The 19622-nt window shown below is 44.0% G+C and overlaps 1 protein-coding gene and 1 long non-coding RNA gene across 4 annotated transcripts in view; both read left to right on the top strand.

The window, feature by feature from the left end:
• The window catches only part of AUTS2 (activator of transcription and developmental regulator AUTS2), an 839198-nt gene that overhangs the window by 1620 nt on the left and 817956 nt on the right, over positions 1–19622 (top strand). The window lies entirely within an intron of this gene.
• Positions 29–18216, top strand: LOC135187691 (uncharacterized). The gene is made up of 2 exons (XR_010307416.1): positions 29–191; positions 17941–18216. It is a non-coding gene; the product is annotated as an uncharacterized LOC135187691 (long non-coding RNA).

Below are 19622 nucleotides of genomic sequence, written 5' to 3'. Positions count from 1 at the left end.
CTACAAGAAAACTTCGGTGTAATAGAAGGGAGGATCTGTTCCTTCCACCAAACCTCCACGTGAGTAGTGTTAGCCTGGTTCAAGCAATAATGAGCAACCCCCCAGGTAATGAGGATACTCGATTTTACCACCATTTCTCACCTAGCAAGCCCAGCCACAAGTGCCCTGCTCAAACCAGAGAAAGGAGGAGTGTGAGTACACTTATTAAGAAGAGTGATATTGACATGCTTCTGCTTCGGACAAAATTCTGTTTTCCTCAAACAAAGCCCCAGATGGTGTTGTTAAGGGTTTTATGGGAATATGGACTGGAGAATTTGGACACAGTCCTTTTTGGAGGAGAAGTGAAGAGCAAGTTTTACAGTCAGAACTTGGTAGGGTGTTTTGGAAAACGTCTTCCTTCTATTCCACTCATTTGTTTGTTTTCCCCTTGAAATGAAAACAAACACTGTGCTTTTTTCCCCAGCCCCCTCTCTTTGCAGAGCCAAGAATGGCTACTACTTGTGCCCTGTGGTAATCCTATCTTGCTAAAAAGGAGCACAGAAACGTTACCCAGTTCTGCCAGCTAATATCACATTCAGATAAAACAATAGCTCGCACACTGAGACTTGACATACTTTTTAATGTTCATCTGATAGGTGGCACATTTTGACCTAACGATTTCGTGCTGCGTTGTGAAACAATGTCACAAAATCGTTGTTAGGTGCTGTTCCCTGCAGCTTGGTTATGTATGTTGAGAAAGTTGTTTCTGAGGATCAGAGGGAAGATGAAGGTGTCTCAGGCACAAGCCCAATGTGGCAGGAATTGCTGTGTATGTTGTGTGTGGCAGCCTGAAGTTTTTATGGGGGTTTTAGTGTTGGTGAGGAGATTGTGCTGGTTGGTGAAGTGAGGTGTCTCAGCCTTGGTGAGATGCTTGGGTGTTAACCTGCTTTAGTTGAGACTAGAAGCCTTGGGTGCTATGGAGAGGTGTCCTGGTACTTATACATCTCATGTTCTGGATCTGTTCCTGGGTTGTTAGAGGCCATGGAGGCTTCTCCCCAGGTTCTAGAAGACCCTTGTGCCCAGCATGTGATGACTGTGCCAACTCCAGGCTTTATTCTTGATCTTCACCTTTTTCTTGGGCTTAGTGCAGCTGAAGCTGTGCGGAGGCAGAAAGTGTTTTGTTTGGCTGGTGTGAAAAACAGTAAGAACTAAAGTGCAGGACATGTTCACTGCTGGAAGATCTAATCTCATGGTCCAGAAGAGGGAAAAAGCAGGTAGTTGATGGCTCATGCAGGAGGGGAGAGTCACTGAGGAGGGATGCAGTTGAGTTGTCTGCTTGTGAGGGCATCTTTGCAGCAGTACCTATGTGAGTTGAGCAGTTGTGAAATGTCCTGTCAGCATCTTCTTGTGAGTGCTAGCTACAAAGTTGCAAACAAGAAGAAGGATTTCCATACAGCTTCGTTTTACAGGTCCTTTTTGTTGGGGTGACTGAACAATCCTAGAGTGCACAAAATCACAGGTTGTGTAAAACTCCTGGGTGGCAAAGAGGCACAGGTGCTGCACAGGGGCACTCATCCCGTGGCTGCTGTTGCTTCAGCAGGAGTCGTCTGTGTCTGCTGTGGTGGTGTTGGTAAAAGTTCCTATCCCTTGAAGCAAAACTATATAGTTTTTAGTCAGTTCCCACAGACAGAGCTGCTTTTCTGCCCAGATATCAGTAGCCTTCACAAGCTTTCCAAGTGTAAATTGTTTGGTGTAAAAGTAGAGGCCATCTGCTTCTAGTTATCTGTCTCTGCGTTTATGGCAGCCTGTACCTTGATCTCCCTGGTGTTTGCGTGGGGAATAGAGGGGAAAAGGGAGTTACACAAAGACAGTGGGATCTCATTGTTGATCTTTTTGTCTTCTTTCTTGTGTTTTTGTTTCCTTGGAGTCAAGTAAATCCAGTGTCATTGCAAATGTGGCCAGGCTGATCCTTGCCTGGCCTTGCTAGGCTCTGGTGTAGCAATGTGTGGTGCAGGCCTCTTCTCTGCACTGGGGAGCAACTTGGAGCTTTAACCTGCAGCACTGTAGTTAAACATCTGGGACGTGGCATCCTGGCCTGCATCAGGAATGGTGTGGTCAGCAGGAGCAGGGAGGTCATTCTGCCCCTGTACTCTGCACTGGTTAGACCACACCTTGAGTCCTGTGTTCAGTTCTGGGCCCCTCAGTTTAGGAGGGACATTGAGATGCTTGAGCGTGTCCAGAGAAGGGCGACGAGGCTGGGGAGAGGCCTTGAGCACAGCCCTACGAGGAGAGGCTGAGGGAGCTGGGATTGGTTAGCCTGGAGAAGAGGAGGCTCAGGGGTGACCTTATTGCTGTCTACAACTACCTGAGGGGAGGTTGTGGCCAGGAGGAGGTTGCTCTCTTCTCTCAGGTGGCCAGCGCCAGAATGAGAGGACACAGCCTCAAGCTACACCAGGGGAGATTTAGGCTGGAGGTGAGGAGAAAGTTCTTCCCTGAGAGAGTCATTGGACACTGGAATGGGCTGCCCGGGGAGGTGGTGGAGTCGCCGTCCCTGGAGCTGTTCAAGGCAGGATTGGACGTGGCACTTGGTGCCATGGTCTAGCCTTGAGCTGTGTGGTAAAGGGTTGGACTTGATGATCTGTGAGGTCTCTTCTAACCCTGATGATACTGTGATACAATTTGATCTAATTTACCAGATCCTCCCCATGAGTAGTCTTGCTGGAACTAACAGCAGCAAGCTTTGTGGTTTACTCCAAGTCAGTTAGTTCCACATCACTTCCCTGACCTCACAAAATCTTCCAGCCTCTTGAATGAAAAAGGTGCAGACACTTGGAACTGCTGTTTGTGTGACTGGTGTCTTGTCAAGCTGACTGCTTCCTCCACCTTGGTGTAGCCTGTGCTGCTGCTGTTTGTTACCGACGATAGCAGCATGAGGTTCTCCAAACCCAGGTGGGCATTTTAGACACCAGTTTGACAGGGAAAGGGCATTTCTGGAGACATGATAAATCAATCTGCTGGAATGACTTTCTCTGTGATGTGTTCTGGCAGTGCTGGCAAGGAGGTTGCTGTGGAGCTCTCTGGTGAGGTGAGATTCCGCTAAGATGTTTGTCTCTTTCCTACCCCCTGGTGTGTGGGACTCCAGGCAGGAAGCTGACTTGACATGGCTGTTGATGTGCAGTGGTGAAGCTGCTTTACTGTGATGAGAAATGAAATCTGACCTGAATGTTAACATAGCTTAAAGCCTGGGAAGTACTTGATGTTTCCTGAGTCAGCTCTGACCATCCCTATGGAGCAGGCAGTGGGTTTTGTGTTTTCTGAGCACCGAGTAAGGTAATGAGGGTTTTGTTGTTTGGTTGTTTTTTTTTTCCTGTGGATGTTTGTTTAGCTTCCACTCAGGCAGTTCATCTGACAAGCCTGAAATGGGACACAGATATTTATAAAGCACAGATAGAAGTTATATGGGGCAGGAAGGAGGGGACTTGCATTTAAATAGGGATTCCTGTTCTATGAAACTGGCACAAGTTCTCAGTGTGCATTTGCTGAGCTAATTTCTGCTCAGCACGCAGGCATTAGTCTGTTTCTAGACCATGCTAAATTATCATCAGGTAAAGCCCAATATAATTAATTACAAATGAGAAATGCTGACAAATATTTGTCAAGGAGCTGTTTAATGAGCTTCAAATTCTGCATCAGATGATTCCATCCACCTAGTGTAAATAATTTTTAAGCAATTGTTCCACTGTGTGATTTAGGTAGTTGTTAGCTGCAGCACTTAGACGTCTTGGACAGCTATTGGGAGTAAAGCTTAACAGCTGAGGGGGGGTGTGTGTGTTAAAATAGAGACACTACTGTAACAGGAACAAAAGATGGAAGTAACAGGAAGGTTTTGAAGATACTGTGGTCTCAGTTGTGTGCCTGTGTGCTCTGACAGTGTAGCTCTGTGTGTGTATGCATCTGAATGCAGTAATTTGCTTTAATAACTTGTGTGATACCCATCGCTGGGCACAACCCACTGAAAACAGAAATAGCTTGGCTGTGTGACAGCAAAAGCTTTGAGCTGGACACCATAGTGACTGACTTAGAGTGTGGTTTTCCTCCCCAAATCATTCTCCTCTCACCAGCCTTTTAGCTGACCCGGTTAGCCCTGTTTACTTAAAGTCTCTGTGATTTCAAGCAAGTTGGTTCTGTGTTGTCTCTATCTCTTCATATTTCAAGAGGAATTTGATCTTCATGCCTTACTGCAGCAGCATCATAACATCAAGTGTTTGTTCAGTGCTGTCAGCAAATCTTGGTGGCCCTTCTTCTATTTATTGACTGCTTAGATGCTTAGATGTTTGTCCTAGTCTCTGTTTGCACATGCAAGTCTGCAGATTTAAGACAAGCAGAGAAAAGAAGGGAGTAACTAAGTGAAGATATCTGTGAATGAGGAGTGGCATTAGGTTTTGTGACACTGGGTTAAAATATGAAGTGATGTGCTTATTATTTTCACTGGGTATTTAGAGGAAACAGTAAATTGACCTGGGATCAGATTTCAAGATAACCTTAAGGGAGCAACTGAATCTCTTGATGAAAACCCTCAACCACCAGCCCTGAAAAGACAACAACCCAAACTGAAAGCAGGACTAAAACCAGCAGAATGTGTATTCCACAAAGGGAAGCTCTTGGGTCATTTTTGAAGCCCCTGTTACTACCATGTGATATAATGAATGGTAAGATACTTTAAAGTTACTTTTAAAAGCCTGGTGCTTTTCTGGAAGGCAGGACATCTGCAGCTTCTACTGACTTCAGTAGCTGTTTGGGAGCTGAAACTGACTGAAGAATGTGATTGTTGCATAAATGTTCTTTTAAGCTCCTGAAGTGTAATGAAGATGTGGATTTTTGCCATTCCCACTATGGCCTTGAGTTGAGGAAGGATGAATTTAAAGTGTAAGGACAAGTTCTTTAGATAAATGTGATTCAGGTAGTCTCCACTGGTCCCACTCTTTAGGATTAACATTAATGGGAATTATGCCACATATCAATAGGACATAAGACCCCCTTATCCTTCTTTATCTTGGCATCATTTTTGTTGTTTTTTTCATCTGCTCTATGGGTGAGAAGTAAGACCTTTTTCATTAAATATCTGAGGGCTTTGCTGGGATGAGGGAGTGCAAAGAAACAGATTTATAAACTAAGGGTAAAGGATCAGGAACTTGTACGGAAAATAATCACTAGGGAAAGGGGAAAAAAAAAGATCAGCAGAAAGACATCAAGGGGCTGAGTAATTGAAAGATTGAGTTACAACACTGAGATCAATAGAGAAATATCAGGGACTGGATGGGAACACTGAGAACCGAGGGGAGGATGTTGTTACTGAGAGTGGAAATTTCAGGTAAGATCCATTGCTGTGTACATAAATGCTCCTTGGTGAGAGCCCTGCCCCGAGCACTGAAGAGGGATACTCAACAAAATCTGTCCCCATTTAAAGAGTCATCACACCTGGTAACTTTTCAGCTGGGAGAAAGGCAGAGTGATTCTTCACTCAACAAGATGGGCTCCTGTTTTGCCCCTTCTCTGCTGCTATATTTTTTTAAGGATTGTTTCTATCAGTCTGACTGGAAGACCCTAAAACATTACACCAGGGGTCTGACCTGCAGCCTTGTAATTATCTGCAGCTAAATTAGAAGTTTAATCTTTGTGCTGAGCAACAATAAGTTGAGTCCAATAGGTTTTAAAAATAGCCCAAGCTCAAGTTTAGTGAAGTCTCAAATGCAATTAATAATAAGGTAATGGAGTTAGGAAGTTGTGGGCTGAGATGGGGAAGTGTTTAACTCTCAGTTTTCCTTTACGTGAGCCACGGTGCTTTGCCGAGACACTGTCGCCTTGGTTCTGCCAGGGGAAATTGCTCCTGGCATTTCCCTGTGTTCTTGTACATCATCCTCATGATTTATCAGTTCAGTGTCTGTGTTCTTGGGGTCTGGCTTGGTAGGTGGCAGAAATTACTAGCTGTATGCATTTTTTTTGTACAGTCAGTTTGTTGTCATTTTGACTCGAAGCCAAGCCATGGTGAAGACCCCTTCAGAACATCCTAGTCCTCTAAACTCCTTTGTTGTAAAATGGATATGAAAATCCCCTTTGCAAGTAATGAGAAATGGCTAATGCAGGTAGGGATTTGTTTTGCTGTAACAGCAGAACGTGCAGTGGCAATTTGTCAGATCCCCAGCTCAGCTCTGCTGTACTATTTGCCTTTAAGTAGTGTGTTACCTTAATATCTTGAGATTTCCGCCCTTGTATCTTGGCAACACTACAGCTGAAGTTCACACACTGGTGCTATGGATAGAGAAGATTTTAACCAAAAGGGTAAGTCTTTAATCTGGTAAATATTATAGAAAGGACTTTTGATTCTGTCCTCCTCTGTGCAGGATTGATGCAATAAAAGTCAGCTAAAGACGTGGATTATTCCTCAGCACTACACATATTTTTCTGGTTGTGAGCTTTTGCCTATCTGTTTTAATTTGGTCATGTTGCATGACAGATGCTCCCTGTGGATTTGCTTGGTCTTTGGTGTGCCTCTTGGTCTTACTGCTTTTGAAAGCTCCTGAGACCAAGACACAGGAGATGTGCAGAGGTGTATTGATAACTGATGTGCCAGAGTTCCTGACTGACTGAACCGTAGATTGTGTAATGCTGGCTGAGGCACACGTTACTGATATGATTAATGTCCCAAGTCCAAATGGGAACAGTTACTCCACAGCCATGCTGGAGATCAGTTTGGTTCTTTCCAGAAATGATTGCACTTTAATCTGTTTCACATGTGTTTGCCAGCTTCCCATAGTGGAAACTGTTTCTCCTCTAGAATCAGTGCTCTTATAAATTACCTTTTTATCCTACTGCTGTTTGTTAGCAAAGGTTACTTACTTGTTTGGGAATAAAACTGTGTCCCACTTGTCTTCTCCATCCACAAACCTGGACTTGTCCTTTATTGGATGAGCTTATGAAAAGCAAATATCTTCAGCCTTTGAGACATGCCTTGTGCTGAGCATCATTTGAATGAAACCAATTGGAGTAGGTTTGCAGAGGCTTCAAGCTGCCAATGCATGTTTCAGCTGGAGAGGTAGATAGGGGTAGGCACAAGGAGGTTTAGAGTTAGATCAGCTTTTTGGTGGCCGATGTTGTGGAGAGGTACTTGTGTTGCAGAGGAATTGTAACAGAGTTGCTCCCATGCAATCTAACAGTGACAAATTCATGAAGGTTTGCTCCATGCAAGGCTGACTGAGAGGGATAATATTTTAAAGAGTATGTAACAGTAATAGTATCTGATGCAGATATCTCCTTACTTGCCAGTGAAATCTGCAAGCCACTCTCACCTCTTTCCCTTCACACAGATACAGGTTAACATGCTCCATCCTTAGGGCTCCAGGTCACCCAACAGGTTCCGGTTCTGGAGTGTCCTAAAGCTGCTGTTAACTCATTGTCTTGGTGTACTGAAGACATTTTCATTTCCTTGTCTGTGAAGTGGAAAAAAAAAGAGAAAAAAGTGGAAAAGTGAGAAAAAAAGTGCCACTGACTTCTGCTGGACCACATGCAGGTGGCTCTCAGGCACGGGAGAGTGGTGGCCGTGAGTATGGAACATGTACTGTGTCCCTTTTCCCTTCTGGCAAGTCTTGACAGCTAATGTTTGCTGTTTGCACACCATTTCCTATTGCTGAGGCTTAGATGAGCTACAGGCATGGTGATAATTGCTCAAGGCATTGATTTTTAGTTATTTTCATTCTGGAAGTCCTAAGTGACCTGAGAATTTCCAGTCTGAGAATCTGTGTCCGGATTGTTTCTTTTGAGATCTCCTCTAACGTGGATGGTGGGAATGGAGGAGAGGCAGCCAAAGGAGCCAGCTCATTGTTATGAAGTAGGGATGTCAAATTGGAGGATGTAGGCTCTGTTGCTCACCTGGCTCCTGACTGCCTTTGTCACCTTTGTCTTGGCTTCTATACATCCAGGTGCTTAGCACTGTATTTCTCTGGAATGTCCTTCAAGTGTCCTCCAGAAACTGGCATCTGGTCCCCAGCTTCCAGAAGGCCTAGGGAAAGGAACTGGGTGGTTCCACTGTTGCAAGAGCTGGGTAACACACACTATCCAGCTTACTCCAGAGCTGACCAGATGAGTTGAATGGTTGGGCATGATGTGACACCCATTGGAGCAGGCACTGATGGAGGGCTGAGGCAGCAAAAGTACTTTTGACCTCTGAGGAGTTCGTGTGGTAGGAAGGCAAGCAAAGAAGTGCTGCTGTTGGGGACGATTTATGTTGTCACTCTGTTAGTGTTGTGGGTTTTAATGCACGTCAAGGGCATTTTGACCTTTGAATGGAATCTCTTGGTGTGAAATTCTGTCTATTCTCCTCTCTTTTCTTTCCTCATCAAGAATTCAAGCTAAATAATGAATATCAAAACCGTCTGTTTTGAGGGGACCAAATTGCCTCTCTCTATTTTCTGTGATTCTGGATATTGCTGAACGATTGAAAAAAGTCCTAATAATTTTTCCTGGCTGGCTGTTGTGCTTGTAGGCAGTGACTCTTGCAGCAGTAGTTGTTTTAACTATGGAAAAAAAGAATTGAAATGCAATTAATGTGGCTCAACAACTGAGTCTGCTGGGCTTAAAAAAAAAAAAAAAGAGGAGGAAAAGAAAAAAACACAGGAAATTTTAATGAGTTCTGAGATCAGAAAGATACATCTGGTGGATTGATTTGCCAAGTTTTCAACCTCAGAATGCGTGTTGAAAAACTTAGTGAATTATGTAGCTACAAAAGTGGATCTTTGCATGTTTATAAGACTTCAGTGCAATCTCCTTATATTTGCCTAATGATAAACAGACCTCCTGACAGAGGCACAGCCCAGGACACACATGTGCTCTGTAAGCTGATAGTGTTTGTATCAGAATGCTGCTGCTAGTGAAGGAAATTTAGAGGCTCCATTAGCGTGTCCAGAGAAGGGCGACGAGGCTGGTGAGAGGCCTCGAGCACAAGCCCTACGAGGAGAGGCTTAGGGAGCTGGGGTTGTTTAGCCTGGAGAAGAGGAGGCTCAGGGGAGACCTTATTGCTGTCTACAACTACCTGAAGGGTGGTTGTGGCCAGGAGGAGGTTGCTCTCTTCTCTCAGGTGGCCAGCTCCAGAACAAGAGGACACAGCCTCAGGCTGCGCCAGGGGAAATTTCGGCTCGAGGTGAGGAGAAAGTTCTTCACTGAGAGAGTCATTAGGCACTGGAATGGGCTGCCTGGGGAGGTGGTGGAGTCGTCGTCCCTGGGGCAGTTCAAGGCAAGGTTGGATGTGGCACTTGGTGCCATGGTCTAGCCTTGGGCACTGTGGTAAAGGGTTGGACTTGATGATCTGTGAGGTCTCTTCCAATCTTGGTGATACTGTGATACTGTGTGATACTGTGAAATGTAGAGGATCTACCAAGTAGTGAAAGAAGTGTAGAGGATCTGCTAATTAGTGAAAGGACTGTAGAGGATCTACTAAATAGTGAAAGAAATTTAGAGGATTTACCAAGTAGTGAAAGAAATTTAGAGGATTTACCAAGTAGTGAAAGAAATGTAGAGGATCCACTAAATAGTGAGAGAAATGTAAAGGATCTACTAAATAGTGAAGAAAATGTAGAGGATCCACTAAATAGTGAGAGAAATGTAGAGGATCCACTAAATAGTGAGAGAAATGTAGAGGATCTGCTAAATAGTGAGAGAAATGTAGAGGATCCATTAAATAGTGAAAGAAATTTAGAGAATCTACTAAACAATAAAAGAAAATTAGGGGATCCATTAAATAGAGGGGGGAAAATAAAGAATACATTTGTGTTGGATGAAAGAAAAGAGAAGGGAAATGGAGAGCTGGGGAAGAGAGAGGAGAGTGAGCACTGAAACTAAATGTCTATGATGTGTGGGCTAAGATATTGTGCCTCTGCTGCTGAACCAGAAAATTTCTAACAACTGTTTGTCATGTGTGTGTATTTATAGCCATTCACATAATGAAGAAGTTTCATGAGGTTGTAATAACATATCAAGATGGATGTAATTAAAAGGGAAGCAAATTGACACCTCTAGATTAAAGGCAAACTCTAGACTAATACACCTGGATGCTGTCACTTATGTATTACTTGTCCGGGGCAGGCTGCCAGATATGCAAATGAAAAGACATTGGCAAATTTCCTTGGATGTGTGGTTATGAAAACCTCAACTGTTGAATCTTTTACCTAGCTCTGCTCAGGTTTTGGAGTCACAGTGACACAATGGTGTCACTGCTGCTTTGTGGTGGGAAGGGGCTAAATGATACGGAAGGGTAGGAAATGAGCAAAGAGAAATACACAGCAGGTGACTGCTGGAGAAAAGTACTCTTTGCAGTGGGGCTTTTTCTTTGGAAAGGGGATGTCAACTGGATGGTTTCACATTTGTCCTAACACTAGAAACTCTAGGGGACCAAAGAGTCCTTGACATTGATTTGCTACAGCATTTGAGCTCAGTCAAATGCTTTTGAAAACTGCACTGTGCACATGACATAGAATGGTTTGGGTTGCAAGGGACCTTAAAGATCATCTAGTTCCAACTCCCTGCCCTGAGCATCAACACCTTCCATCAGACAAGGGTGCTGGATAGGGCTGGGTGCTAGGTTGGACTGGATGATCTTGGAGATCTCTTCCAACCTGGTTGATTCTATGAAGGCTTCATGCAACAGTGCCATGAAGGATACATCCACAACCTCCCTGTTCCAGTCTCTCACCACCCTCACTATAAAGAATTTCTTTCTAATATCTAGATGCTTTGGGACATGATTTAGTGGCCATGGTGGTCTTAGGTTGATGGTTGGACTTGATGATCTTAGAGGTCTTCTCTAGCTGAAACAATTCCATGATTCTATGATAACAGATGTTGTTTCTGTCATGCTGTGGGTGATTGGGGTTGCCAGGAAGGGAACTTCTCCTAAAATATATGCATTTCAGTTATACTGGCACAATTCAAATCTGATGTAAATCATTACTGAGGCTGTGAAATGGCTGTAAAGTATCTTAGCAATTTTATGTAATAGTATTTTCCAACTTGTTTCAATTTGCAGAAGCCTGTCATTTTTCCAGTGGAGGTGTGGACACCTGTGTGATGAATTTAAGCCCAGAGTCAATAGGCATGCTCTCTGAATCAATGCTCTTGGGGTTCTTAGAAATCACCTGCAAACTACTGGTGTGAGACTTGCTGTTGGTATCGAGCAGGGAGTTATTTGCCTTGTTAGTTTCAGGCCCATGAATGGAAGCAGCAGCTTGCTTTTGAGTAGCTTGCACCCCAGATAACCTGCATTCCTGTATAAGCCCCAGGAATGGAAATAGGTCCTCACATGGCTTGTGCATAACCCCCATGGCTGGTGATTAGGGGATTGTGTTAAACAGCTGATGCTGGTACCTCCAGCTTCTCCTCCCTGAGTATGGAAAATCTCGTGTTTGGATTTGATGGCATTTCCTGCAGGAGTGGCTGTCCTAGAGACACCACACCCCTTCAGCAACCTTCCCAGATGGCTGCAGACACTTGGGTTAGTAACTTTACCTTTACAATTAGACTGATGCAGCTGCAGGTCTGGAGAGCTCAGTGAAGGCCCAGATTGTTGAATTCAGTTTTGAGTTCAGACTTGAAGTCCATTTGCCCACTTTGAGATAAGGGCTGAAGGAAATCCAACCATCTGCCTTGGGAGGTGTTGCAGTCTGAGCCCACTTCTGCTCTGGGTGCTGAGGTCTGGTAGTCCTGCAGAGAGGTGGCCACAAGACAGCTATTCCTGGGGAGCTGTCTGCATGAAAGGTCCCACGGGCACATTTTGTTATGCTTCTGAATGAAAAAGCCTCCTTTTTTAATACATCTGGACAGTAAACATGAATCCTAGGAGGTAGGTGGCTTCAAAGTGGTTTCAAATGGCAGGATTTTTTTTTGTCTTCAATACTTCAACAACTTTCCTTCCACCTTTAATCTTTCATGAGCGGGAGCTTGGAAAGATAATGAGTAAAACATGCTTTTATCTACATGTATCTCAAAACAGGATTAATTTTTTAACTGCAATTGCAGCAATCATTTCAGGTTTCCTTTCTATTAATGAGAAAGGGTTTGGTGGTGTGGTTTTGGGTTTGTTTTTTTTTTGAACCTAAATATGACTCTGTTGGTCAAGTTGAAAGGTACATTTCTGAGTGTGCTTTTTGTTTTCATTGCTAGGGATTGAATTTCCGGTTCCAGGAAGTAATATTTCACATGGATTAAAGTCTTTGAAATGTTCTTGCCTGGCTTCACTGGATCATTTTGAGGAGCTGACAGTGATAAGAACTGGATCATGCACTTTGCAAGACCTGGCTACTGAAAACCCACTTAGCCATTCTGCTTGTGTTGGTGCTTTTTTGCTCTGCCCTGCGCATGTGTGACTGGCAGGATGTCCTCTGCATGCTGCTCTTGGCATTGGGATGTAAGATACGTGGTGCAGCCAGTCTCTTGGTTATGAATTGGCAATGAACTTGTAAATTTTCACCTTTACCACTTTTGTCTTTGTTCTAGACAGCTTAAGGCATTTTTTATTACTATTTCACTTCAAGAAGAAAGATGTTTATGTCTGTTCCTGTCTTTATTGCTGGTACTAATGCATATAGGACTGTCTCAACTGGTGTCCTGCAGCCTGCGTGCTGCCTGTTGGTTCAGTGTTTGGTCCTTCAGGATTTTGAACACCTCCAGTCTGGCTGTTTGTTTGCTTGGTTTTCCTCTGAGGTTTGCCCCACTTCTCCTAGAAAATGGTATCACAAGCACAGAGATATTCTGAAACAGGTCTCCAGCCCAGAGCTTCCAAAATCAATGGAATTACTGAAAAGAAACAGAATTAAGCTCACTTTTTAGTAGAGTGCAGCTTTGGTGTAATTTTGCCCCATGAGGGCTGTTCCTTATCCCTGGCTCCTGCTCCTCCATGAATAACAGGGAGAGATTTTGAGCTAGAGCTGTACTTTTGCTGCTCTGTGCTTCCAAAGAGACTAAGCAGAGAGCAGCCCTGAGGCTGCTGGAAGGGATGCTGGGGCGATGGTTTGGCCTCAGTTCCTGCAGCAGAATCCAAGCAGTAAGGCAAATAGAGCAAGCATTTGGAACTGTAGCTGTGAGAAGCACAAGGACCTGATTCTTTTGTTTTAGTGCTGTTTGGGGTTATTTTTTTCCCTTTCAGTTAGGCTCCAGTTTTGGATCTGAGGGGTGATTCAGAGTAAGCCTGCATGGCATTGGTTCACATCTGATTTTAGCATCCAAATTGGGATTGCAGTTAGTCTGCTCTGCAGCCTCTGTGGAGGTGGATATGGCAACGTCTGCAGCAGTGGACTGGGCAGCTGCATGGGAAAGCATGCAAGTGTGTAATCAGATTTCTGATAAACCCAAGTCTCCAAGCCCCTTGAATGGGTAGCTCTGCTGTGAATAAACCTCATAAGGTCTGCTGTGGCTGCTTTCTTTGTTTGGTACTCTGACAAAAAAAAAAATTGCCCTGGTATCCTTGTTGGCATATTTTTGCATCTGTTATCCATAGTTTGGATTTGTTCTGCCTGCAGTCTTATTTTGTTTTGCAAAATCTACCTGGGGTTGGGAAGGAGATATATGTTTGCTAAGGCAGATTTGGAAATTGCATTGCTGAAATACAGCCCATATGGGCCATTGTAAAATGGTTACTGCAGCATATAATTGCCTTCACAATGATGTGCTTTGTCATTTCACTTCCATCTTCAAAGAGGCTCTCCTGTAGTCTGCTGACAGCAGTGGTGGTATTAGAAAACATATGGATTTGTAAAGGCATTAAACTGTCTTTAGTTCAAGGATTAGATGACGATGTCAGAGTATGGGTCACCACATTTTCATCTGCATAGGCTGCACTTGACTATGTTGGTTTATGTTGTAGGTTAGGGAAGGGTTTGTTTATTTATTGATATCTGACATAAGATCCTTTGAAATACAGAGGGAAGGAGGTGTCTTTCACCGTGCTGAACGCAGTATGAGTTGCACCTCTATCCCAGGGCCACAGTCCCACCAAACCCTGTTTTGCTTGCAGGGCTTGGTCAAGGCTTGCTGCCTAGGCTATAACAAGGCTTTCAAGCCGACTGGGAAGGAAGTGCCAGTTACAACATGAAAAAAATACAGAATGCAAACACCAGACAACTGGCTTTGGAATTGTAAGGGCTTGGTTTTGTTTCTCAGTTCTCCTGCTGGGCTGCTACTCTGAATATTTTGGGTGTTTGTTTTATGTTCACGTACAAAGGGTGAGTTTACACCAACAGCTCAGAGTGTAGGACATTCTGTTCAGCTTTTACTGGCTGTGTTTTGGTTCTGTTGCCTGTTTTCTTTTTTTCCCCCCTACCCTCACAGTTTCAAGTGTGGATGTTCTGGGGCAGCTCTGAGGTCTGACATCAAGGCCAGTGCAGCATTTGTGCTGTGGGATGCATCTGTCATAAGGATGTGGCACACAGGCTCTCTCCAGACTGGAGTGATGCTTGTGATCTTCACCCTGTCAAAAAGGGAAAGCTAGAGAGTGAGAGGGCTAGTTTACATAAAGAAGGATCCTTCTTTTCTAGCTTGATTATTTTTGCAGCCTGCTTGCTTTAGCACTCTGCCCAGCTGGGACATTGAAGCAGGCTGGGGGAGTCTTGCCTGGCCCATGGCCACCTTCACCTTCTGTCACATGGTGTTGCTGTTGTGTTTGGGTTTGTGCATGTCTCTCCCAAAACAGCTCTTCTGCTATCTCTTGTCCTTCAGACACTCCTTAATTAAGATGCTGAGCTGGTCCTTGGGAGATGTGGGTTTGTTTTTTGTGTAAGCACAGTCGTCTTTGCTAACCTTGAAGCAGTCACTCCCCTTCCAGTTCAGCACAGCCCTGCAAGCACCTGCTTTGTGGCTGTGCTGAATAAGGAAGGATTTTGGCACGGGTCCATGTGTGTGCCCATGGGAGATGCTGTGTCTGAGCTTGGAGATTTGGGTTTCTTGACTGAGAGAAAGCAGGCCTACAGGGACAATGCTGATGTGTGAGCTACTGCTTAGTGTGGAGTTAAATGCGTGCCTGGGTGTCACCTTGAACTGGAGTATTAGTTTTGCTGTAGTGAGCTTTTCTGTCTGCAAAATGGGTTTAGTAACACTTTCCTAATTTAGGGGTTGTCTGGCTACTTAATTAGCATCTGCAGGACGCTCAAATAGTAAGTGGTTAACATAAAATATCTGCATAATTTAACTCCAGGACCTCAAGCCACCAATGCTTAGACACACTTAGCAGGGACTTGGCTAGAACACATTGAAATAACTGAAGGCACTTGTACTGTTGTCAGCCACCTTTAAAAATAAAGCTATAGTTTGCCTTAAGATGGTTGACATTAATCACTTTGTTAAAGGAATCTGATGTGAAGGGTGTCTCAGTGAAACTCTAATTAGTGCTTTATCTTTCTTTATACTGCTCTGGTTATTAATGACGTTAAAGTTAGTGTTGCTTAGTTATGGCTTGCTTCAATTTTGAATCACTTACAACGTTTTCTGTCCCAGCTCTGATGGACATTAAGGCTAGATTGTGGCAATCTCTTTCCTTAAATCCTTTGCAGAAAGGGAAGGAACTGGCCTTCTACTCATGAGAAACGTTGAAAAGATCCATTACTAACCCCAGCAGCTGTGAAAGTGATAAACAAATTGGGTCTGTCATTAATGCTAGGGTCTGCAGGTGTAATGTGTCATAGAACTGGTGTGTCTGTTACTAACTGGCCTATAAAAGCTAAATAAATGCAGAGGGTTTTAATCTTTTTGTAATGAATTTAAGAGCAAAGCTTCTTTATGATAAGGTTTGTGTAAGATGAACATGAGAGTTGTGTATGTTGTGTCTTTTTGCAGCAAGCAGTGTAGAAATAAGAAAGATGGAAACAGCCCTGCAGTTTTGCAGCTAAAGACACCTTGTCAGGGCTTCATTTAAGGGCAATATTTATGCAGATGTTCACATCAGGCCCTCTCTAAGAATATGTAGTTAAAAATCATAGCACTGTGCACTTAAAATGAGTTTATGCTGAAGTGCAGTCAAGAGCAGGATGTCATTAGGTATATACATAAATATATGCTTCATGAGAGGCTTCATAAGAGTGACTTGGAAAATCACAGAATGTCAGGGACTGGAAGGGACCTCGAAGGATCATCCAGTCCAGCTCCTCTGCCAGAGCAGGGTCTGCTGTACCTGATCACACAGGAATGCATCCAGATAGGTTTTGAATATCTCCAGAGAGGGAGACTCCACACACACACCTCTAGACAGTCTGTTCCAGTGTTATGTCACTCTCAAAATCAGGGCAAGCTTGGGAGTGTGGCTTGGGGTTGCTCTTTTAGTTTGGCACCTTCAGGCGGTTGAGTCTGGTGGGGAGACAGCGCCTGGAGCAGCAGTGTCAAGGCATGATCTTCCTCCTGATGCATCTCAGCATGCTGATAGATGTTGGGCATGGCAGCTCGCTGGAGCACAGCTGGGTGCACTGGGAAAGCCCCAGCAGGCAGCTTGGCTGGGTGACCACAGGTGATGGGAGGATGCACGCTGCAGGCTGGTGAGCCTGTGCTCAATGAAAGCTTTTCTTTAGTGTGTCCCTTGCCTGATGCCTGGATGCAAGCATGCATCTGCCCAGTGACTTTAGATGAGTTTGGATTCAAGCACAGACTCAGCTCTGGCTGTAATCCTGACAAGCTGAAATGTCTGCTGGATGGGATTGAATTTGGTTTCTTCTGAAGAGAAATGAACTTTGCAGCTTTGCTTGCCATTTAGTCCTGGTAATGTCAAGTCATCAAGATTTCCCTGGCAAGTAACAATGCATTGGGTAATTACTTTGGGAAGCTATCAGAATGTGCTTCCTCTTCCCTTTCCCTGGTGCAGGCACCTTCCTATCCAGCTCCATATTGTTGCTTTCTCCAGTACCAGCTAAACAGGTGGCAGGATTCAAATCACCACTCTCTGAGTGGAGTTCAGTCTCCTCGATAGCTCACCAGAGGCCTGTTTTGTTACAGAACATTGATTAAATAAATATTCCTATGCATACAAAAGAGGAGAAATCTGTTACAGCACTCTGCAGTTATTTTTCTATTAATGGCAAAGAGTTCTGTCTAATTTTCCTGCCCCTTTCAATCTGTTTCCCTGTCTCCCTCCCTTCCCATCACTACTAATGCCTTCAAGTGAATGAGTAACATACAAATCACTTACATTCCTTCCAGTTCAGATCTGCCAACGCCTTAGTTCCAACTCAGTGTGCTTTAGGAAATCCCACTAGCTGGTGCAGGGTGTAATTGACTGCTTCATGTATGTGTTTTTGATTAGCTTGATATTCCATCGTGTTCAGGATCAGTAGTTCTTGTGTTAACTGACTTTCATTACTCTGACCTGGTGAGGCTGCATCTGGAGTTACTGTGTCCAGTTCTGGGCCCTCGAGTTCAAGAGGGACATAATACTGCTTGAGAGAGTCCAGCACAGAGCCACAAAGATGATGAAGGGAATGGAACATCTATCTTATGAGGAGAGACTGAGTGAGCTGGGGTTGTGCTGCTTGGAGAAGAGGAACCTGAGAGGTGACCTTATCAGTGGTTATAAATATGTAAAGGAGGCTGGAGACAGACTCTGCTCGGTGATACTTGATGACAGGACAGGGGCAATGGGTGGAAGCTGAGGCACATGAGGAAGTTTTTCCCTGTAAGGATGACAAAACACTGAAACAGGTTGCCCAGGGGATTGTGGAGTCTCCCTCTCCGGAGATATGCAAAACTTGCCTGGATATGTTCCTGTGTGATCTGCTCGAGGTGATGCTGCTCTGGCAGGGAGGATGAGCTTTGGAGTTCCCTTCCAGCCCCTGATACTCTGAGAAGTGATGTGGCAGTAGTTAAAAATACAGTGCTGCAGTACCAGCACTTTGCATAATATTTGACTTCTTTGCTTTCCCCTTGTGTTCTTCTCGGCCCCAGATCTTTTAAACCCTTGGAGGCAGAAGTTACTGCTCTGTGATCTGTGCTGCTGGAGGTGTGACTATGGAAGAAAAGCACACCTTGAACAGAGATCCTGGCAACCTAAGGCAGCTCCACTGCGAGCTGCAGATTGGATTTGGTGTAGCGCTGTGGCAACTGAAAACAAATGTGTGGCAAAGGATTCCTTCTGGGGAAAAATAGCTTTAAAACTGGGAAACTTTGTAGCTATTTGTCCTGAGGAAGAATTTTTGATTGAATAAATGTCTGTCTGCAATACATGGAGAGTATGAGGAAATGCCATGGCATTGTTTTGGCTCGATGCTGATGTGACTGAGATAAAAATCCACTTCAAAATAACTAACTTGAATTTAGCTTTTTTTTTTGCCCAGGCAATATCTTCTCTACTTTGGAAATAAAAAACCAGAAATCAGCATTTCTATATCATTTTTCTTAAACAAATTTAGAGCTGTTAAATCATAGAGCTGTAACTCTAAGGAAATAGATTGTGTGGTGTCATTTTTAATGCTTAAATAGCACAAATGAAGCCTCCTTCCATTATAGAAGTTTGCCTTAAAATAATTATCATTGTTGGCTAGATTAGAGAAGTATCTGTATGGAAAAGTTGATCAACTGGACACTCTTGGAAGGAGCATTGGAATGAGCTGCCCAGGGAGGTGGTGGAGTCACCGTCCCTGCAGGTGTTCAAGAAAAGACTGGATGAGGCACTTAGTGCCATGGTCTAGCTGACTGGCTGGGGCTGGGTGCTAGGTTGGACTGGATGATCTTGGAGGTCTCTTCCAACCTGGTTGATTCTTGATTCTAAAGCTCTTGTCCTCTTTCCTAAGCCATAGTATGATTGCCATAGTTGAAATGAAGCTGTGCAAACAGGCTGTGCTTTGTGTTGGGTAAGAAAGGACTGATTGTGGAAGGCTAGAGCAGAAGCCCAGTGCCTGTCTTCTCTAGATTGTTGAGGGCAGGTAGTTGGAAGTGACACCAGCCTGCGTTTAGTTGCAGTTGCACATTGCAAAGGCACACTAGCTGCTCCCTAGGTTATGTGGTACTGCAGTGTAATTGTATTTTTGGTTCTCTTTCAAGGTGTAATTTTATGTTAGTGTGCTTTCCCACTCACCCTTTGGCTCAGCAAATGTATAGCTAATCCATTTTGCCTCTAACATGAAGAAGCAAGGGAGAAAATCTCAGCTCTTTGGGCCAAGTGAATGTATTAAAGACAGCTGAGGAAAGATGTGCAAAGAGGTAGGGCCCTGTCTCAGGCACTGTCTGAAAGCCACTGGGATGTGTGTAGTGATTAATGGTATCCTTGCTTTTTAGCTTCATCAAAAGGTTTCAGTGTAAGAGATTCTAAGGAATGCTGATAGTCACAGGAACCTATCAAAGGGTACAGAAAATATCAAATGAGCAAGCAGGAATGGGAGTTAATTACTGAACAGTGATTACTCTGATATAACCAATTATTGGATCATTAAATGTTTATTACTTTTTTATGCTCCTTTCCCCTGTAAGTGAAGTTTTGTCCTCATGATATTAAAAAAAATTGGGGGTGGGGAAGAGATTGTCTCTCTATTTGCTCTTTTCTTTCTCTTTTTGGTATTTCTGCTCAGAAAATCCTAGTATTGCATTTGTTCTGTGACTGCCCAGAACTGGTGTGTCCTCAGGACTGCCCT

Source organism: Pogoniulus pusillus, chromosome 27 (genome assembly GCF_015220805.1).
Source record: "Pogoniulus pusillus isolate bPogPus1 chromosome 27, bPogPus1.pri, whole genome shotgun sequence".
Classification (NCBI taxonomy): Eukaryota; Metazoa; Chordata; class Aves; order Piciformes; family Lybiidae; genus Pogoniulus; species Pogoniulus pusillus.
The sequence above is the reverse complement of the archived record's forward strand: the minus strand, read 5'-3'. Positions and strand labels throughout refer to the sequence as shown.